Source organism: Gallus gallus (assembly GCF_016699485.2).
Source record: "Gallus gallus isolate bGalGal1 chromosome 16 unlocalized genomic scaffold, bGalGal1.mat.broiler.GRCg7b 16_unloc5, whole genome shotgun sequence".
Taxonomy (NCBI): Eukaryota; Metazoa; Chordata; class Aves; order Galliformes; family Phasianidae; genus Gallus; species Gallus gallus.
Genome location: NW_024095942.1, coordinates 18,478 through 25,617, shown reverse-complemented (window position 1 = coordinate 25,617; position 7,140 = coordinate 18,478).

Here is a 7,140-nt window from a genome sequence, read left to right as displayed (position 1 = left end):
TGGAGGTTCGGCCCCAAATGGGCAGACCCCAAAACCTGGGGGATTGACCCCAAAATAACGACGACCCCCATATGTCGGGGCACCCCAAAATCCTCTGAATTTATCCCAAAAATGCCGAGGAACCCCCAAATCCTCGAGATCCACCCCAAAATGCCGAGGACCCCCCAAAATCCTGCAGATGCGCTCTAAAAATTTAGGGGGGACCCCAAATCCTTTTAATTGACCCCAAAATCTGAGCACCCCCCGCGGTTTTGAAGATACGTCCTTCAAATATTGGGGGAACCCCAAAATCCCGCGGATTTACCCCAAAATGCTGAGGAACCCTAAAATCCTGCAGATACGCCCCCAAAATATTGGGGATCCCCCCCCCTCAAATATCCCGAATTTACCCCAGAATGCCGAGGAACCCCAAAACTCTTGAAATCCACCCCGAAATTGCAAAGGACCCCAAAATCCCGAATTTTCACCCCAAAATACTGCGGGATCCCCAAAATGGTGGGAGACACAAAACTGGGGGAGATTTTTGGAGATTCAACCCCAAATGGACGGACCCCAAAATCCGGGAGATTCACCCCAAAACGCCGAAGAACCCCAAAATCTTCCGGATTCACCCCAAAATGCTGAAGGCAACAAAAAGCAATACACGCACCCCAAAACTGCAAAGAGACCCCAAAATACCCCATTTTCACCCCCAAAATCTGCCGTTTTCACCCCGAAACTTCAAAAACTCCCCCTCAAAATCCCCCATTTTCACCCCCAAAACCCCCCATTTTCGCCCCAAAACTGCAAAGACCCCCCCCCAAATCTCCATTTTCACCCCCAAAATCCTTTTTTCACCTTAAAATTTCGAAGCCCCTCCCCCAAAATCCCCCATTTCTGCCCCAAAATTTCGAAGACCCTCCAAAAATCCCCCATTTTCACCCCAAAATTTCCAAGACCCCAAATCCCTCATTTTCACCCCCAAATCCCCCGTTTTCACCTCAAAATGTCGAAGAACCCCCTCAAAAATCCCCCATTTTCACCCCAAAATTTCCAAGACCCCAAAATCCCCCGATTTCACCCCAAAATCCTCCGTTTTCATGCCAAAACTTCAAAGACCCCTGAAAATCCTCCATTTTCACCCCAAAATTTCCAACACTCCCAAAATCCCCCATTTTCACCCCAAAAGCCCCCGTTTTCACCTCAAAATGTCGAAGAACTCCCCGAAAATCCCCCATTTTCACCCCAAAATTTCCAACACTCCCAAAATCCCCCACTTTCATCCCCAAATTTCAAAGACCCCCCCAAAATCCCCCATTTTCACCCCAAAATTTCCAAGACCCCCCAAAATCCCCCATTTCTGCCCCAAAATTTCGAAGACCCTCCAAAAATCCCCCGTTTTCACCCCAAAATTTCGAAGTCCCCCCAAATCCTCCGTTTTCACCCCCCAAATCCCCCGTTTTCACCTCAAAACTTCAAAGCCCCCCCCCAAAATCCCCCATATTCACCCCGTTTCCTGCCTCCCCCCCCACCCTCCCCCCCCAACACAACTTTTGGGTCCAATTCGCCCATTTTTGGGTCAGCACAAAAACCCCAATAAAGGACCAATAAAGGATTTTGGCGCCGTTTCCTCTCCGGGTTCCGGTTTCGGTTCGGGGCGGTTCCGCTTCCGGTTTCGTTTTCCACTTTCGGTTCGGTTTCCGGTTCTGTGTGCCATTTCCGGTTCCGGTCCGGTTCGGGCCATGGCGGCCGAGAAGAGCGGTGCGGATCCGGGGGGGGGGGGGGGGGGGGTGGCGGAGGGGGGGGTGGATTTTGGGGGGAAAAAAGGGCTTTTTTGGGTTAAAAAAAGGGGTTTTTGGGGAGGGGGGAAATGGGGATTGGAGGGGAAATGGGATTTGGGGGGGAAAAGGGGGAAATTGGGGAAAAAAAGGGGTTTTTGGGGGGGGTTTGGGGGGTTTTGGGGTGAAATTGAGGGATTTGGGGTAAAAATGGAGATTGGGGGTGGGAGGGATTGGGGGAGAATTGGGGTCAATGGGGGGGTGGGGATGGGGGGTTTGGGGGGAAAATGGGGGGATTTGGGGTTAAAATGGGGGGGATTTGGGGTGAAATTGAGAGATTTGGGGTAAAAATGGATATGGGAGTGGGGGGAATTGGGGTCAATGGGGGGGATTTGGGGGGGATTTGGGGGGAAAATGGGGGAATTTGGGGTAAAAATGGGGTAATTTGGGGGAAAATGGGGGGATTTGGGGTTAAAATGGGGGGGTTGGGGGGATTTGGGGCGAAAGTGGGGGGATTTGGGGTTAAAATGAGGGGGGCTTTGGGGGGATTTGGGGTGAAATTGAGGGATTTGGGGTAAAAATGGAGATTGGGGGTGGGGGGAATTGGGGTCAATGGGGGGGTGGGGATGGGGGGGGGTTTGGGGGGACTTGGGGGGAAAATGGGGGGATTTGGGGTTAAAATGGGGGGGCTTTGTGGGGGATTTGGGGTGAAATTGAGGGATTTGGGGTAAAAATGGATATGGGGGTGGGGGGAATTGGGGTCAATGGGGGGGTGGGGATGGGGGGGGTTTGGGGGGACTTGAGGTGAAAATGGGGGGATTTGGGGTTAAAATGGGGGGGCTTTGGGGGGGATTTGGGGTGAAATTGAGGGTTTTGGGGTAAAAATGGATATGGGGGTGGGGGGAATTGGGGTCAATGGGGGGGTTTGGGGTGGATTTGGGGGGAAAATGGGGGAATTTGGGGTTAAAATGGGGGGGCTTTGGGGGGATTTGGGGTGAAATTGAGGGATTTGGGGTAAAATGGAGATTGGGGGTGGGGGGAGTTGGGGTCAATGGGGGGGTTTGGGGTGGATTTGGGGGGAAAATGGGGGAATTTTGGGTTAAAATGGGGGGGCTTTGGGTGGGATTTGGGGTGAAATTGAGGGATTTGGGGTAAAAATGGAGATTGGGGCTGGGGGGAATTGGGGTCAATGGGGGGATTTGGGGGGAAAATGGGGGGTTTGAGGGGTTAATGGGGGGATTTGGGGGGAATTGGGGTTAATGGGGGGTTGAAGATGAGGGGCTGAGGGGGATTTGGGGGAAAATTGGGGGGTTGGGGGGGATTTGGGGGGAAAGTGGGGGGATTTGGGGTTAAAATGGGGGGACCTTTGGGGGGGATTTGGGGTGAAATTGAGGGATTTGGGGTAAAAATGGAGATTGGGGCTGGGGGGAATTGGGGGGGATTGGGGGGGAATTGGGGTCAATGGGGGGGTTTGGGGGGGATTTGGGGGGAAAATGGGGGGTTTGAGGGGTTAATGGGGATATTTGGGGGGAATTGGGGTTATTGAGGGGTTGAAGAAGAGGGGCTGAGGGGGATTTGGGGGAAAATTGGGGGGTTTGGGGTTTGGGGGGGATTTGGGGAGGAAAAAGTGGGGGGATTTGGGTTTAAAATGGGGGGCTTTGGGGGGGATTTGGGGTGAAATTGAGGGATTTGGGGTAAAAATGGAGATTGGGGGCGGGGGTGATTGGGGTCAATGGGGGAGTTTGGGGGGAATTGGGGTTAATGGGGGGTTGAAGATGAGGGGCTGAGGGGGATTTGGGGGAAAATTGGGGGATTTGGGGTAAAAATGGGGGGGATTTGGGGAGGAAAAATGCGGGATTTGGGGTAAAAATGGGGGAATTTGGGGGAAAATTGGGGGGACTTGGGGGTTTGGGGGGGATTTGGGGGGGAAAAGGCAGATTTGGGGTAAAAATGGGGGGGATTTGGGGGAAAATTGGGGGGATTTGGGGGAAAATTGGGGGGATTTGGGGGTTTGGGGGGATTTGGGGGGGAAAAGGCAGATTTGGGGTAAAAATGAGGGAATTTGGGGGAAAATTGGGGGGATTTGGGGTTTGGGGTGGAATTTGGGGAGGAAAAGGCAGATTTGGGGTTAAAATGGGGGGATTTGGGGAAAACTTGGGGGGATTTGGGGGTTTGGGGGTGGGGTTGGGGTTTTTGGGGGGGATTAGGGGGGGAAAGGCAGATTTGGGGTAAAAATGGGGGGATTGGGGGTAAAAATGGGGGGATTTGGGGGGAAAATGAGGGAATTTGGGGGAAAATTGGGGGGATTTGGGGCTTTGAAGGGTGGGGTTGGGGGTTTTGTGGGAGATTTGGGGGAAAAATGACAGATTTGGGGTAAAAATGGGGGGATTTGGGGGAAAATTGAGGGGATTTGGGGTTTTGGGGGGGAATTTGGGGAGGAAAAATGGGCGATTTGGGGGAGAAATAAAGGGGAATTTGGGGGAAAATTGGGGGGATTTGGGGTTCTGGGGGGGATTTGGGGAGGAAAAATGGGGGATTTGGGGTTAAAATGGGTGAATTGGGGGGAAAATTGGGGGGGTTTGGGGTGTGGGGTTGGGGGTTTTGGGGGGGATTTGGGGGAAAACAGCAGATTTGGGGTAAAAATGGGGGGATTTGGGGGAAAATTGGGGGGAAATGAAGGGGAATTTGGGGGGATTTGGGGGCAATGAAGGGGAATTTGGGGGGATTTGAGGGCAATGAAGGGGAGTTTGGGGGCTATGAAGGGGAATTTGGGGGATTTGGGGGCAGTGAAGGGGAATTTGGGGGGATTTGGGGAAAAATAAAGGGGAATTTGGGGGATTTGGGGAAAAATAAAGGGGAATTTGGGGGATTTGGGGGCAGTGAAGGGGAACTGGGCGGATTTGGGGGCAATGAAGGGGAATTTGGGGGGATTTGGGGGGCAATGAAGGGGAATTGGTGGATTAGGGGAAAAATAAAGGGGAATTGGGGGGATTTGGGGAAAAAATAAAGGGGAATTTGGGGGGATTTGGGGGCAATGAAGGGGAATTTGGGGGCAATGAAGGGGAATTTGGGGGGATTTGGGGGCAATGAAGGGGAATTTGGGGGCAATGAAGGGGAATTTGGGGGGATTTGGGGGCAATGAAGGGGAATTTGGGGGCAATGAAGGGGAATTTGGGGGATTTGGGGGGCAATGAAGGGGAATTTGGGGGGATTTTGGGGGGCAATGAAGGGGAATTGGTGGATTAGGGGAAAAATAAAGGGGAATTGGGGGGATTTGGGGAAAAAATAAAGGGGAATTTGGGGGGATTTGGGGGCAATGAAGGGGAATTGGGGGATTTTGGGGGGCAATGAAGGGGAATTTGGGGGGATTTGGGGGGCAATGAAGGGGGATTTGGGGGGAATTGGGAAGAAGTGAAGAGATTTGGGGGTCAACAAAGGGAAATTTGGGGAAAAATGAAGGGGAATTTGGGTGGAAATGAAGGAATTTGGGGGTTTGGGGAGAAATGAAGGGGAATTTGGGGGGGATTTGGGGGCAGTGAAGGGGGATTTGGGAGACTTTGGGGGAAATAAAGGAGATTTTGGGGGATTTGGGGGGAAATGAAGGGGAATTGGGGGGGATTTGGGGAGAAATGAAGGGGAATTTGGGGGCGTTTGGGGGGAAATGAAGGGGAATTGGGGGGGATTTGGGGAGAAGTGAAGAAATTTGGGGGGCAACGGGGCGGAATTTGAGGATCTTGGGGAGAAATGAAGGGGAATTTGGGAGACTTTGGGGGAAATAAAGAAGAATTTGGGGGATTTGGGGGGGAATGAAAGGAATTTGGGGGCTTTTGGGGGGAAATGAAGGGGAATTTGGGGGGAATTAAAGGGAATTTGGGGGGATTTGGGAAGAAGTGAAGAGATTTGGGGTGATTTGGGGGGCAACAAAGGGGAATTTGGGGGGAAATGAAAGGGAATTTGGGGGGATTTGGGGGCAATGAAAGGGAATTTGGGGAGATTTGGGGGCAATGAAGGGGAATTGGGGGGATTTTGGGGGTCAAGGGAGGGGAATTGGGGGATTAGGGGAAAAATGAAGGAGGATTTGGGGGAGAAATAAAGGGGAATTTGGGGGATTTGGGGGGTACTGAAGGGGAATTTGGGGGCAATGAAGGGGGATTTGGGGGGATTGGGGTCAATGAAGGGGAATTGGGAGGATTTTGGGGGTCAATGGAGGGGAATTGGGGGATTAGGGGAAAAATGAAGGAGGATTTGGGGGAGAAATAAAGGGGAATTTGGGGGATTTGGGGGGTACTGAAGGGGAATTTGGGGGCAATGAAGGGGGATTTGGGGGGATTGGGGTCAATGAAGGGGAATTGGGAGGATTTTGGGGGTCAATGGAGGGGAATTGGGGGATTAGGGGAAAAATGAAGGAGGATTTGGGGGAGAAATAAAGGGGAATTTGGGGGATTTGGGGGGCACTGAAGGGGAATTTGGGGGCAATGAAGGGGGATTTGGGGGGATTGGGGTCAATGAAGGGGAATTGTGGGGAAATTAAGGGGAATTTGGGGGGAAATGAAGGGGAATTTGGGGGGATTTTGGGGGGGAATGAAGGGATTTGGGGTGTAATGAAGGGGTTTGGGGTGGAATTGGGGGGTTTGTGGGGCAATGAAGGGGTTTTGGGGGGGAAATTGGGGGGAATGAGTGGGAAATGAAAGGGTTTGGGGGAAAATTGGGGGGTTTGGGGGGGGAATGGGGGGTTGGGGGGGAATTGGGGGGATTGGGGGGCAATGAAGGGATTTGGGGGGGAATTTGGGGGGGAATTAAGGGGTTTGAGGGGAAATTGGGGGGGTTTGGGGGGGAATTGGGGGGTTTGGGAGGAAATTGGGGGGTTTGTGGGGCAATAAAGGGATTTGGGGGGAAATTGGGGGGGTTTGGGGTTGGAATGGGGGGGTTGAGGGGAAATTGGGGGGTTTGCGGGGCAATGAAGGGATTTTGGGGGGAAATGGGGGGTTTGGGGGGGAATGAAGGGGTTTGGGGTGCAATTGGGGGGGGATTGGGGGAGAATGAAGGGGTTTTGGGGGGGGGGGAATTGGGGGGAATGAGTGGGAAATGAAAGGATTTGGGGGAAAATTGGGGGGGTTGGGGTTGGAATGGGGGGCGTTGGGGGGGAATTGGGGGGATTGGGGGGCAATGAAGGGATTTGGGAGGGAAATTGGGGGGATTGGGGGAGGTATGGGGGGGGGTTGAAGGGAAATTGGGGGTTTGGGGGGTAATGAAGGGGTTTGGGGGGGGATTGGGGGGGAATGAAGGGGTTTTGGGGGGGGAAATGGAGGGAATTTGGAGGGGAACGAAGGGAATTTGGAGGGGAAATTGGGGGGGTTTGGGGTTCGAATGGGGGGGGGTGGGG